Below are 15,378 nucleotides of genomic sequence, written 5' to 3'. Positions count from 1 at the left end.
CTCAACCAGACCCTGAAGAAGTATCTGCGATATTACTTGGAGGACGCACACGATTCTTGGATTTCATTGCTTTGGTTGGCAGAACTCTCTTACAACAACGCCGTGCATAGTTCCTTAGGAGTATTTCCATTTATGGCCAATTTTGGATATGCCGCAAAGGTCCTCCCGGTGGAAGTACCAGCAGAGGTGAAGGATCAACCTACAGTTCAGGCCCGCATGGAGGCGATGCGGCAAGCACATAAGAAGCAGTCCGTTCACCTGAGTGGGGCGAAGCAGGTATACAAGAAATGGGAAGACCTACGAAGGGTGGATGGGCCCGAATACCAGGTGGGGGAGCGGGTATGGCTGTCCACTAAAAACATCCGGTTCAGACTCAGGAGCGTATTCCATCCTCGCTTTATCGGTCCGTACGAAGTGGTAAGGAGAGTTAACCCCGTGGCGTACCGACTCAAATTGCCAGGGAGTCTGATAATACATCCAGTATTCCACTGCAGCCTTTTGAAACCGCAGGGCCTGCAAGGAGAAAAGCCCCTCCTCCGGTTCTTATTAGTGAAGGGGTGGAATACGAGGTGAGGAGGATCCTTGATTCTCAATTCCGCAGAGGGCGTTTGTGGTTTCTGATTTCGTGGAAGGGATACTCTGAGGAGGAGGATTCCTGGGAGCCCAGCTGTACGGTGCATGCCCCGCGTGCGGTTCGTTCCTTCTACAGGAGGTTCCCAGGGAAGCCGGGTTCTAGAAGGCGCTGGGAAGGGGGGCCTACTGTCAGGATTCCAGCTGATGGCGCCTGCCGAGAGTAAAGAAAGACAATGGACTACTACAACCAGAATGCTCAGCGAGGAGGCGCGGTTAAAAGGAACCAGCGCGCACCGCCGCGTGTGCGCAATTCCGTGTTTTGTTTGCGGGCCGGGAGATTGGAGCCGCGAGGATCAATTGTCAGCGGTTCCTGTTCGTGGCGCAGGGAGAGGACTCACCCTGTCGGGACCAGGAACGTCGGAAAGCACCTCGCCGCCAGGTAGGGAGAGAAGAGTCGGGTAGGCTCTGTCTCTCTGTTCGGACTGCCGGTATTTCGGGACTTCATTTCATGGAGCCTTGCAAGTGACGGTTCGTGACGTAACGGACCTCCTATTAGCTCCATGGTTTTTCTCGTATGTAAGCGGAACAGTTCTCCAGACGGAGGAGCCGCACAGGGAAAACATAAACTGCACAAGTCGCAGTCAGGATATTGGAAGCGTGTTGATCCCCCATGAGGAGGAGCGCTATTACTTTTGGTTTCATGGTTATGTGTGTTTTCATTAATACAGCGCATTACTCCAAGGAGGAAGAGCGCTGCAGTTTCTTTTGGAAACCAACAGGGGGTCACTCATAAACTGTTGGAATAGGTTTTTTTTTGTTACGTTAACGATAGCTGATAACAAGACTTTCCATAGACTACTTTACATTTGCTTCTTAACCAACCCCCGGGTGTTTTCTGTTGTTTGCCAAGTATTTCAGAGCAAAAAAGAGGCCTTGTTGGTTGTCTCAATCTGGAGTGAACGTTTGGGCTTAATGAATATTATTGGCACAAGGTTCTGCATATCAAGGTATTTAGGATTTAGTGAGACCTAAATGAGAGTAGCAGAAAATATGTGTGGAGTGTATTAATGTTGTCCACTTATGTCTTACAGAGCCTTTGTCCCTGCAGCCCCCTTCCATCCTTTATCCCCTGCCTGATCTGACTAGAACTCTGTGTCTTACATTCTGAGTTCGGAACGATCTGGAAGCGGAACCCTTATAGCATCATCCTGACCCTGAGGAGAGTGAGAAGCCTGACTGTCTTGGCATAATAAGCCTTGGTTGCTATAAGGAGCCCAGTACTGCAGGGCTAGGCACTGTGCTGCTCCGGTAGCTCCTGGCATCCACACACTTGGAGGGAGTACGGATCTGACCTGTGGGAGCACTGCTACCTCTTCCTGGGCGGCTGCCGCGTCAGTAGACTTTGCAGGTGGCAGGTCAGTGTACTGGGTCTTGCTTCTTTGGTGCCTGAAGCAGCAGGGGAGTAGCTTCTCTACTCCAAGGGAGATTCTTTGGCAATTTGCAAAGCACTGGCTGGCTTCCGGGTTTCCTGAGGTCTGCACAGTGGCAAGATGAATCAGTTGCTCCACAAGGGTATGGTGCAGCAGACAGGCCAGCAGGGTTGGCACCAAGTCAGTCGTACTCCTCATTTCTCGAGTCTTCTTCTTCCACTCCTTTTGTGTCCAATGAAAATCTGAAGATCTGGTATCAAGGGAATTAAGGGGAGTGAGGAGTAGTAACTAAAAGGTTACCCACCACTGGGGTCACTATGGCCCCTATATTACCAATTCCTGTGGGAAATGAGCATAGCGCTGTCCTAGAGTTCCTAAGTGTGCCAACACAAAGATGGCCACATCTGAAAGGCCGTACCCACATCAGGTTAGGCCACCTTAGGGTCGGTTCTAGCCTGGGGGTGGGCATGCCTGCTGGACTAGCTAATTTTCCTACCTGTCCAAATGCCAAACGGCTCTGGACAAAGGGTGCCAGCTTCCTCTCCTGTGAGGGGAGCCAAATCCACATTTCAAAGGTGGCAACTTCTTTGAAGCTTGCCAGCCTTGAAAGGCTAATCAGCAGGTCATCCTGTGGGAGGTGGTGTGGCACCCTCATCCCGGACAAGTTTTGTTCCTAACCTTCTGAGTGCAAAATGCTCTCACCCTAGGAGGTCAGAAACGTTGCCTCATGTGGCAGGCTGGCAGAAACTAGTCAGCCAACACACTACAGGCTGGTAGGTTTTCAGGAGGCCCCTCTAAGGTGCCCTCTGGATGCATGTATTACTAAATCCAACACTGGAATCAGTGTGGGCTTATGAATACAAAATGTTTTATCCCCAACATCCCTATTTTCAGTGAAGCCATCATGTAGCTGGGAAACTCGTTTTCACCAGTGTCAAGCACATGCTTTAAACATGGCTTCCCTGGTTACTTGCCATATCTAGTAATAGAACTATACATCACAAGGGCACATCTGCTCATGCAGATATGTACTCACATAAAATATAATGCACCCTTCCTTAGGGCTCAAATGCCTGCTGTAGGGGTGACATATATATAAGATGCAGTGATTTTGGCATGAGGCACAGGAGTGTGTCATGGCGGGTTTTCACTCATGATTTGCATCAAGTTATGCAGTCTGCAATTGCAGTCTCTGTGGACTTTGTATGTGGGTGTCTTAAGGTTGCATAAAATATGCCTCAGCTCTTAGGGACTCTCCTTAGTACCCCTGCCCTAGGTACCTGAAGTAGCCTTTACTATGGACTTTACTGTTCTTTGGGGAAGGAGCACTGGCACGGAGGTCTGGTTAGCAGGCCTTCGTGCACTGTCAGAGTCCAAAATCAGCATCTTGTAGCTAACAAGCATTTACAATGCAACGGTCTCGCCTTTGCAAAAGTTAGCGCTTTTGGCATTGTAAATGACAAATGTTTTATTTATGTGTTGGTTTTGGAAACAGATAAATAAATGGCATTGTCATGAGCAGTAGAGAGTGAGTAGTAGAGAGTGAGTAGTAGAGAGAGTAGTAGAGAGTAATAGTGAGTAGTAGAGAGAGTAGTAGTGAGTAGTAGAGAGTGAGTAGAGAGTAGTAAGTGAGTAGTAGAGTGTGTAGTAGAGAGTAGTGAGTGTGTAGTAGAGAGTAGTGAGTGTGTAGTAGAGACTAGTGAGTGTGTAGTAGAGAGTGTGTAGTAGAGAGTGTGTAGTAGAGAGTGTGTAGTAGAGAGTGTGTAGTAGAGAGTGTGTAGTAGAGAGTGTGTAGTAGAGAGTGAGCAGTAGAGACTAGTGAGTGTGTAGTAGAGTGGTGAGTGTGTAGTAGAGTGGTGAGTGTGTAGTAGAGTGTGTAGTAGAGTGTGTAGGAGAATGTGTAGTAGGGAGTGTAGTAGAGTGTGTAGTAGAGAGTGTGTAGTAGATAGTAGTGAGTGTGTAGTAGAGAGTGTGTAATACAGAATGTGAAGTAGAGAGATTGAAGTAGAGAGATTGAAGTAGAGAGATTGAAGTAGAGAGATTGAAGTAGAGAGATTGAGGTAGAGAGATTGAATTAGAGAGATTGAGGTAGAGAGATTGAAGTAGAGAGTGTGGAGTAGAGAGTGTGGAGTAGAGAGTGGAGAGTCTGTAGTAGAGTGTAGTAGAAAGTAGTGAGTGTGTAGTAGAGTAGTAGAGAATGTGTAGTAGAGTAGTAGAGAGTAGTAGAGGGTGTGTAGTAGAGTGTGTAGTAGAGCGTGTGTGTAGCAGAGTGTGTAGTAGAGTGTAGTAGAGTGTGTAGTGTAGAGTGTGTAGTAGAGAGTGTGTAGTAGAGAGTGTGTAATGTAGAGTATGTAATGTAGAGTGTGTAATGTAGAGTGTGTAATGTAGAGTGTGTAATGTAGAGTGTGTAGTAGAGTGTGTAGTAGAGTGTGTAGTAGAGTGTGTAGTAGAGTGTGTAGTAGAGTGTGTAGTAGAGTGTGTAGTAGAGTGTGTAGTAGAGAGTGTAGTAAGTAGTGACTGTAGTAGATAGTGTGTAGTAGAGAGTGTCTAGTATAGAGTGTGTCGAAGAGAGTAGTGGCTGTAGTAGTGAGTGTGTAGTGAGTGTGTAGTAGAGTGTGTAGTAGAGAGTAGTGACTGTAGTAGAGAGTGTGTAGTAGTGTGTAGTAGAGAGTAGTGACTGTAGTAGAGTGTGTAGTACAGTGTGTAGTAGAGAGTTGTGACTGTAGTAGATAGTGTGTAGTAGAGAGTGTCTAGTATAGAGTGTGTCGAAGAGAGTAGTGGCTGTAGTAGTGAGTGTGTAGTGAGTGTGTAGTAGAGAGTAGTGACTGTAGTAGAGAGTGGGTAGTAGTGTGTAGTAGAGAGTAGTGACTGTAGTAGAGTGTGTAGTACAGTGTGTAGTAGAGAGTAGCGACTGTAGTAGAGAGTGTGTAGTAGAGTGTGTAGTAGAGAGTGTGTAGTAGAGTGTGTAGTAGAGAGTAGAGTGCGTAGCAGAGAGTAGTGACTGTAGTAGAGAGTGTGTAGTAGAGTGTGTAGTAGAGAGTGTGTAGTAGAGTGTAGTAGAGAGTAGAGTGCGTAGCAGAGAGTAGTGACTGTAGTAGAGAGTGTGTAGCAGAATGTGTAGTAGAGAGTAGTGACTGTAGTAGGGAGTGTGTAGTAGAGAGTAGTGACTGTAGTAGAGAGTGTGTAGTAGAGAGTGTGTAGTAGAGTGTGTAGTAGAGAGTAGAGTGCGTAGCAGAGAGTAGTGACTGTAGTAGAGTGTGTAGTAGAGTGTGTAGTAGAGAGTGTGTAGTAGAGTGTAGTAGAGAGTAGAGTGCGTAGCAGAGAGTAGTGACTGTAGTAGAGAGTGTGTAGCAGAATGTGTAGTAGAGAGTAGTGACTGTAGTAGGGAGTGTGTAGTAGAGAGTAGTGACTGTAGTAGAGAGTGTGTAGTAGAGAGTGTGTAGTAGAGAGTGTGCAGTGATTTGAGTTTTACATCAAATTAAAAACGGGAACGGAACAAACTCATCCTATACATTATTGTGGTAGGTGCCCACGCATATAGGGTTAAATGATGCGTTAGATGCCACAGGTCCCACCAACACGCTTCCTTTATGATAGGAGAATGCCCAACATCGCGGAGATTTGCTCTCTGCTCTTCCCGGATATTTGTATTTTCAAATGTATAATGTTATCCTGCTAAACGAAGACGATGCTCAAACTATAAAAGAAGAGGGTTTCACAGATATGTTAGTCCTTCCGGGCAAACGAAATGACCCAAAGAAAGATCAAGTGACAGTTTAGAGCTCCAAGTGAGTCTTAATAAAATCAGTGTCTGGAACGCATAGCATCAAAAAACGAGCGGGGCATCAAACTGCAGTGTCATTCAATCAAAGCTTCAAGGCTTCTGAGCGCTAGCCGAGAATTATTTTTTGTGAAGCACTAATCACTGTGGAAGGTGCCCCTGCTATCCCAGATGTGAGAAGTCAGTCTGATATGAAAATAAGCAGTATTTGGAATGAATGTATTTGGCAGGGGGAAGGTGGGGCGGCGCAAGACCGTACTGACGAGTGAACAGGAGCCATTTTGTACCGAGTGATTCTGCCTGTGTGCATGTAGACAAACCAGGCAGCAGCATGAGCATGTGATTCGGTAAAATAACAAGCATTTACAATGCAATGGTTTTGCCTTTGTTAAAGTTAGAGCTATTGGCATTGCTCTTGACACTCTGAAGCTCCACTCTGCACTCTGAAGCTCCACTCTGCACTCTGAAGCTCCACTCTGAAGCTCCACTCTGAAGCTCCACTCTGAAGCTCCACTCTGAAGCTCCACTCTGAAGCTCCACTCTGAAGCTCCACTCTCCACTCTGAATCTCCACTCTGAATCTCCACTCTCCACTCTGAAGCTCCACTCTGAAGCTCCACTCCGAATCTGCACTCTGAATCTGCACTCTGCACTCCGAAGCTCCACTCCGAAGCTCCACTCCGAAGCTCCACTCTGAAGCTCCACTCTGAAGCTCCACTCTGAAGCTCCACTCTGAAGCTCCACTCTGCACTCTGAAGCTCCACTCTGAAGCTCCACTCTGCACTCTGAAGCTCCACTCTGCACTCTGAAGCTCCACTCTGAAGCTCCACTCTGCACTCTGAAGCTCCACTCCGAAGCTCCACTCCGAAGCTCCACTCTGAAGCTCCACTCTGAAGCTCCACTCTGAAGCTCCACTCTGAAGCTCCACTCTGAAGCTGCACTCTGAAGCTCCACTCTGAAGCTCCACTCTGCACTCTGAAGCTCCACTCTGCACTCTGAAGCTCCACTCTGAAGCTCCACTCCACTCTGAAGCTCCACTCCGAAGCTCCACTCCGAAGCTCCACTCCGAAGCTCCACTCTGAAGCTCCACTCTGAAGCTCCACTCTGAAGCTCCACTCTGAAGCTCCACTCCGAAGCTCCACTCTGAAGCTCCACTCTGAAGCTCCACTCTGAAGCTGCACTCTGCACTCTGAAGCTCCACTCTGAAGCTCCGCTCTGAAGCTCCGCTCTGAAGCTCCGCTCTGAAGCTCCACTCTGCACTCTGAAGCTCCACTCTGAAGCTCCACTCTGAAGCTCCACTCTGCACTCTGAAGCTCCACTCTGCACTCTGAAGCTCCACTCTGCACTCTGAAGCTCCACTCTGAAGCTCCACTCTGCACTCTGAAGCTCCACTCTGAAGCTCCACTCTGAAGCTCCACTCTGAAGCTCCACTCTGCACTCTGAAGCTCCACTCTGCACTCTGAAGCTCCACTCTGCACTCTGAAGCTCCACTCTGCACTCTGAAGCTCCACTCTGCACTCTGAAGCTCCACTCTGAAGCTCCACTCTGAAGCTCCACTCTGAAGCTCCACTCTGAAGCTCCACTCTGAAGCTCCACTCTGAAGCTCCACTCTGAAGCTCCACTCTGCACTCTGAAGCTCCACTCTGAAGCTCCACTCTGAAGCTCCACTCTGAAGCTCCACTCTGAAGCTTCACTCTGCACTCTGAAGCTCCACTCTGAAGCTCCACTCTGAAGCTCCACTCTGAAGCTCCACTCTGCACTCTGAAGCTCCACTCTGAAGCTCCACTCTGAAGCTCCACTCTGCACTCTGAAGCTCCACTCTGAAGCTCCACTCTGAAGCTCCACTCTGCACTCTGAAGCTCCACTCTGCACTCTGAAGCTCCACTCTGAAGCTCCACTCTGAAGCTCCACTCTGAAGCTCCACTCTGAAGCTCCACTCTGCACTCTGAAGCTCCACTCTGAAGCTCCACTCTGAAGCTCCACTCTGAAGCTCCACTCTGCACTCTGAAGCTCCACTCTGCACTCTGAAGCTCCACTCTGCACTCTGAAGCTCCACTCTGAAGCTCCACTCTGAAGCTCCACTCTGAAGCTCCACTCTGAAGCTTCACTCTGAAGCTTCACTCTGCACTCTGAAGCTCCACTCTGAAGCTCCACTCTGAAGCTCCACTCTGAAGCTCCACTCTGAAGCTCCACTCTGAAGCTCCACTCTGCACTCTGAAGCTCCACTCTGAAGCTCCACTCTGAAGCTCCACTCTGAAGCTCCACTCTGAAGCTCCACTCTGCACTCTGAAGCTCCACTCTGAAGCTCCACTCTGAAGCTCCACTCTGAAGCTCCACTCTGCACTCTGAAGCTCCACTCTGAAGCTCCACTCTGAAGCTCCACTCTGAAGCTCCACTCTGAAGCTCCACTCTGCACTCTGAAGCTCCACTCTGAAGCTCCACTCTGAAGCTCCACTCTGCACTCTGAAGCTCCACTCGGAAGCTCCACTCTGAAGCTCCACTCGGAAGCTCCACTCGGAAGCTCCACTCGGAAGCTCCACTCGGAAGCTCCACTCGGAAGGGGCAAAGATCGGAGCATCACGGAACTAAAACAAATATAAACAAGGCAGTGAGTGCAGCACCGCCTTAGCAGTGGGATAGCAGCCTTGATAACATCGGAGCAGCCCCTGCGCCCGGCCTCAAAACAATAAAGGCAACTCTAGAATGCAGATTTACCTGTATCCCGCAAGTGATGTACGCAGATGGGAAAGAAACAAATAGCAACCTTGGAGAGCTGGCGGGGCAGGCAAACACAGCATCGGGAGACGCAATATAAATAAAATAACAGCTAGTATCAAATTATACAAAAGCCCAACGTAACGAATTGCTCAAAAAAGTCAAACATCATGTGTACATGAAGACGCAATATAAATTAAAAAAAAAAACAGCCACCAACAGATTAAAGAAAAGCCCCTCCATAGCGGATCGGTAAATAAACTCCAAACGCATCTGTTTATGCAGCATCACACAACCATCGGGAGACGCAATATAAATAAAATAACAGCTAGTATCAAATTATACAAAAGCCCAACGTAACGAATTGCTCAAAAAAGTCAAACATCATGTGTACATGAAGACGCAATATAAATTAAAAAAAAAAAACAGCCACCAACAGATTAAAGAAAAGCCCCTCCATAGCGGATCGGTAAATAAACTCCAAACGCATCTGTTTATGCAGCATCACACAACCCACATGCCCGTAATATTAAACAAACAAGTGATAGCCGCAAACCTTATCATTTAAATTAGTTAAAAAGCCGTTGTCCGAGCACCCGTGAATTGCCTGAGAGCTGGGGTACAAGCCTTCGCCAATGCAGAACGGGCACAGAGAGGCAGCCTGCTGTGGCGGAGCGCAAAATGATGCCCCCCCTGCAGAATGCGAAGAGGCCCCGAGGCTCTTGAGTATAAAGCATGCCTCGCAGATATGTAATGAGCTTGGGCTGAATAGGATCCCCCCGAAAGGCTGCAGGGTTTCTGCATGTTAGCCCCTAAAGAGCGGTAACATTATTAAAGCCGGTTTATGAGGTAATGGACAAAGTAAATGACTTCAACTAAGTAATGAGCTTGGGCTGAATAGGATCCCCCCGAAAGGCTGCAGGGTTTCTGCATGTTAGCCCCTAAAGAGCGGTAACATTATTAAAGCCGGTTTATGAGGTAATGGACAAAGTAAATGACTTCAACTAAAAAGGGTGTAAAAAAGGGCCGTGTCTTGATTTCGAGTGCTCGATCGGTTTATGAATTATGTGATGACTCGGTTCAGATATGGGGTCCAGGATCAGTACATATCCAAACGCCTTACGCTATCGGCTTGGATAGAAAGTATTGTAACCAAACTCGAGGGGACTTCAGAAGTACAGTGCCATAAAATTCAGCCATCAATGTTTAAAACTAAATAAAAAGGTAGCGTCCCAAAAAAATAAATAAATAAATAGCGCCTTCGGGTAAAGTCCGCGCTATATAAAAATGCATAAATAACTAACTAAATACATACCGCAAATCACTGCCGTCACTCTGCCGGCCTGCGACCAGGAAGTCAGGCAGGCCGGCGCGTCAACAGGAAACAGGAAGTAGGAGGGCGGGAGCCTACCCCGCCTCCCACGGAAGAGCCGCGATTGGACGGAGCCGCCGTGTTTGGAGCACCGGAGCAGGCAGGAGCCTACCCTGCGCCCCGGTGCAGAAGGAGGTAAGAAGAGTCCTGCTGCCGGGCCCTGCAGCTGAGGAGAGCCGCCGCACGAAGGAAGCCGGTGAGTGCGTTGCTGAGCGGGGAAGGGGGAGGCGGGGGGCGCGGGGAAGGGGGAGGCGGGGGGCGCGGGGAAGGGGGGGGCGCGGGGAAAGCATGTGCGGGCGGGCGGGCTTTGTATGTATGTGTGCGTGCGTGTGACTGTGGGGGAGGGGGGTGTGTGTGTGTGAGCGAGTGTCTGTGTGCCTGTATGTGTGTGCCTGCGTGTGCATGCGCTCGCCTGTGTGTGCGTGCGTGCGTGCATGCAGAGGGGTGGGGGCTGCCTGCCTGCGTCTGTAAAAGCAAGGGCTGTGAGTTACTCTGCGCATGCGCGGGGGCAAGCCTGTTCATTCCAAGCCAGCCTCAGCCAGCCTCGGGGAAAAACGAAAGTAATAAAAAAGCGAAACTGACACTGCCACTGCAGACAATGCTGCGCGCTCCCGAGGTGAAATCCGGCACTGAAAACGCTCGTAACACTTTGGTGTCCACTCTCCTAAAAACGGATCACATTAGTTGTCGAGCTGACAGCATTCATGCTTCGCATGAATGCTAACGTCAGCTCGACCTAAAAAGAGGGCAAGAATGTTGTGTGTGTGTGTGGAGGGGTAACTATAGCAAAAGCCCAGTTCCCTACATCTGTGTATTAAAATATAATGTGCACGATATTGCCTGTCAAAAAGTGTCTCCTAAATATTGTTTACAAAATATGGTCCCATTGGGTATAGGCTTTCTGTCATGCACTCTAACGAGGAACACTTTTGTAAACACCATTTGGAACACATTATGTAAGACGATATTTTGACAAAAGTATATTACCATAATCGGTTCTGTATGTGAAGCAAGCTTACATTGAGTCCATGATATACCTGTTTTGTGTGTGTGGAAAGTGGCACTGATGACACCTCTGCTGTAGGTACCTCTTTAGCATTTGAAGGGAAGCTTGCACTGTTGCTGCTAATGATGCATGTGTTGTCTGTGTTTTGGGGAATCTTACACTGATACTAACTATGCTCTCTGTATCTAGGTTTTCCTTTGGCTGCACTTTTCAGTTAATGGCTGGAGGCTGTGGATTTGAGAATGCACCACATAATATCAGATTTTCCCTGCTATCTTCGCAATTAGCCTCAAATTAATCAATTGTAACTTCTATTGTGGGTTGCCAAACTATTCAATGTTAGTTAACTGTTCAACATTTTAGAAAGTTATGTCACTAAGAAAATGGTAAAAAAATACTATTACTCAAGGGGGGGTCCGAATGCTAAAGTTTCAGCATCACGTGTGGGCCTGGAATGCCCTTGGTTAGAATAAAGTGAGAAAAAATAAAGACAATAAATTCAAGTGGCCAGTTTAAAGAGGATTGTGAGATCACCATCCATAGACGTTTTTGATGCTGGCATGGCCAGTAACTGATACGCCAAACGCAAAGAGACTAGCGTTTGAGCCAAAAACATTGTTGGTAAGGCACTCAAGAAGGCTGAGAGTCACTGCCTCTAACGGAGAACAGCCAGTGATTAACAAAATACCATTGTCTCCCACTCACAGATCCCTATCCAGCCAAGACTGACTGAGTCATTCTCACCATACCAGGACGCTAGTAACTTCACTCCATCTATTGCTCCATATATCCTTGCCTCCTCCCCCCATCACCACCTTGACTACTGAAGGGACACCAATTTAAGGCAGAACATCCCCAGTGGTCTCCTGAAACAATTGAGATAACCCTAACCCAATGTGGTATTGGTTATGATATTCCTTTAGCCAGAAAATCAAAAATACCCCTCAGGCCCTATATCATTACCTAAACCTGTATTTGTGGAATACTACAGTTCCAAAAACCTTTGGAGTGTCTGACTGTTTTCTTCCCAATTCTTTCTGTGGTTGCATTTATCATTTGTTTTCTTTATGGACTGGTAGGGCATATATCGTTGCTAAACTAAAACGAACATGTCAACTAAGAGGTTGATAAGAGGAATAACAGGTCATACATCTGGCTGTTGCACCAATGAGGATACTTGCTCAGTGAAGCCATTTTTGTTTGGTGCTAGGATTCACAATGGCTCACTCATCCCCATTGCACGTAGACACAACAAGTACAGGGCATGAATATATGGACATCTCTTCAAAGCCAGAGGTATGAATTTTACAAGCATCTGTTTCAAAGACATTAAGTTGTGGACAACTGGGAATCCAGCAGCAGTAGCGGGTAGACACCCTTTCATAGTGGAAGGGTCCCATATCACTAAACCCCCACCCCCAAAACTAACACAGTCGTCTTCAAATGATTGAGCGAGGCAGAAAACTCTGAAAGAAAGGAATGAATCTGCTTCTGCCACTTTACAGATTTCACGATGGATTTAGGCCCAGATCTCTGTACTGGGGTGAATGTATGACATTGTTCTGCATTCTGTCCATCACCTGTTGTTTTGCATTTGTCACCCCGAGTGGGACGGGTATGCTCAGACGTGAGTCCCGTGCTCTCCATGCCACTGGAATCAAGCTATCCAGGCTGAAGAGGGCTGAAAGCCGAAACCGGTCCTTGGATGCTTGTTCCAGTCCAGGGAGGACCTGGCTTAGCAGTTCGGGCTGGACTGTTCCCATGGGGCACAGGGTCAAGACTGATTTGCATATGGCTGGGTTCAAACTGGAAAGGAATGGTGAGCAAAAAAAACGATGGATTTAGGCCCAGATCTCTGTACTGGGGTGAATGTATGACATTGTTCTGCATTCTGTCCATCACCTGTTGTTTTGCACTTTACAGATTTCCCAGCATGGTATATCAAGTTATATATTTTTGTAAAGCACTTAACCTTACCATTAGGGTTTTTCAGGCCCACAAAGCAAAGGAACTTGCCATTTACCTGAAGACTAACCCGCCATCTTTTTCTTAGTAAAGCAAAAAGACAATGTTTTCAGACTCTTTTTAAATGATGGCAAGCTGGTTGCATTTCTCAAGGAGACAGAATGGAGTTCAATAAAGTCAATGCCACAGTCGAAAAAAGCTCTACTGCCAAGTCTGGACTTCCGATCCCCAGGCACCACAACTAAATCAGAACAAAAGCATATTGCCATGCTCAGCCCCATCCTTTAACTACTCTTAGACTCAGACATTTTGTTCAATTTGTTTCAGAAGTCTAAAGTAAAACACAACAAAATTATTTGTATTTTCTTTTAGTACGTTCTCCAAAACAGTTGAAAGTTTTGTATAACACACAATTTTACTAGCTCATATCGGCAGGTATATAGTAAGAAATGAAAAAGCAATATCAATTTTAATTTACAATTGCTATAATAAATGCCCCAAGTCATTTTAGGTCCTGAGGGTGTGCTCCCCTACTTTGGGACAGCTCACGTTGCTTCCTCACGTATGGGTCAATGTTAATGGTAGAATCAATGAGGTACTAGTGAATTGGATACACTTAGATATAGAGACCTGCTAGAAGCCCATCTCCATGCACAGTAACCTACCAAAGTATGGCAGGTGTTTTTCACTCCTATTACCTTGCCATATATGTTACTGCTCTACAACATACCAACGATGTACCAATACAGACTAGGATCTTGTCAAACGACAATTTATTAGACAGCAGCTGCATCAGGCTCAGAACATGCTCCAGAGCAGCTCGGCCTGAAGTCGCTCACCCGCATGGCATCCCTGTGGCACGGATAAGCTGCTTATGACATAGCTTACCTCAGCAGTAGAGGGAATGACAAAGCAGGCCTCTTCATACTGCACCTCCTGGTCCTGTGTGCCATGACTCTTCCGTGAACGCACTTGCATATTTGGAGGAGCGCACTAGTTATCTTAAGTCAGAGTTTTTCACATGAAATCAGCAATGACTGGAAATCTCATCAAATCAGAATGCTATTTATCAAGTACCAAAATAATAACAAACAGCCAGGAAAGGGAAACCAAATAAAAACAATTGTCAATCCAAATTGGTGATATTGTGGTGAGCATCGGATTTGCCATCCAGTGTTGTATGTAAGTCAACACCTGCTCAGCTGTGGAAACATGAACCAAATTGCCAGTATATGCCATTGAAGACTATTCATTTGTTGCTTCTGACACTGAACCAACATATCGTAAGAACAGCAGAACCTGGAGGAACAAAAACCCACTGATGACTTGGATGAAGAAAAAACAGATGACACCACTCATGCTGTCTGCACAGTACATGAAACGCTACATCAACAAACGCATCCACACAAATGCCAAGTATCCATCTGGGGCAGCAGGACCACCGCACTCATCAGCTCAGAAGCCACAGTCAATGCATTCCACTGGACTTTCTCCACTACTGTCAGCTACCAAAATCTAAATGTACTAATATGGAAAAAGTCCTCCCCTATAGATGTGGAGATACATGCCACAGCACTATCTTCATAAGAGACAAAATATTCATCATGAACTTGCGCTGCGGTACCCTCCTTAGCTACAGAAAAGCAAAATGTCTGGCTCATCTAGTTGCATAATTGTATGAGTAAGCATGTCAGAAAAATTATAATATTTGGGAGCATAGGCAGGGGCGTGGCATTTAATAAAATACCTACTTGTCCATGGAGCAGGTTGCTTCATAAATCTACTTGTCCTGTAACAAAATCCACTTGTCCCTCTGGTGCCATGTAGTGCGGCAACAAATTATGGCAGCAATCTCATTATATAAGAGCTCTGATATAGCCTCTCTGATCATGCCAGGGTTCATACCATAGTAGTGTTTGAATACTTGCAATCCCCTTATAATTTCACAGATCTACATACTGGGGCTGAAGGCAGTGGTAAGCAATAATTCCAGGGTTAGAATGCCCTTTTGAGTCTGTGCAAACCTACTAACTTGCATGTTTTAAGTGTTTTTCAACAAGTCTTCTCTAATCTTTTCCCATACTGAGAAATGTTGGAAATGTACTCCTGTTAATGGCACATGTAAACCTTCTTCCAGAGCTGGGAAAAAAGTGGTTGGAGGGAAAGTGAACTTGCAAACACTCAGATTTTTGCATGAGTAAATCTACATATGCACATTTGCTCATGCTAAAATGGAGTTTACAAATATTTTCTAGGAGTACTATTTCTTGTCCTACTTCTGTAAATTCTTAGGAATTCACAAATGCCATATAGGATATATACCATGTGTGCACTTTTGAGACTTTCTTTAATAATTGGGCCCCTAATTTGGTCTGGTGTTGACCATGACATTTTGCGTTAATTAAAACTGTGTCCCTCTCTCTCTGTATTGGCTGGCTTCACTGTGGGTAACAGCATTCAGCTCTTTCACAAGGAGCATATCCGCACACAAAGTAGTTTTGCTCAGTGCCAGTAACTACTGTGGCAGTGTGTGCTTT

The 15,378-nt window shown here is 46.6% G+C and overlaps 1 long non-coding RNA gene across 2 annotated transcripts in view; it reads right to left on the bottom strand.

The window, feature by feature from the left end:
• The window catches only part of LOC144798606 (uncharacterized), a 1,317,000-nt gene that overhangs the window by 1,282,497 nt on the left and 19,125 nt on the right, over window positions 1-15,378 (bottom strand). The window lies entirely within an intron of this gene.

This window comes from Lissotriton helveticus, chromosome 12 (genome assembly GCF_964261635.1).
Source record: "Lissotriton helveticus chromosome 12, aLisHel1.1, whole genome shotgun sequence".
NCBI lineage: Eukaryota > Metazoa > Chordata > Amphibia > Caudata > Salamandridae > Lissotriton > Lissotriton helveticus.
This window is presented reverse-complemented; position numbering and strand designations above follow the sequence as displayed.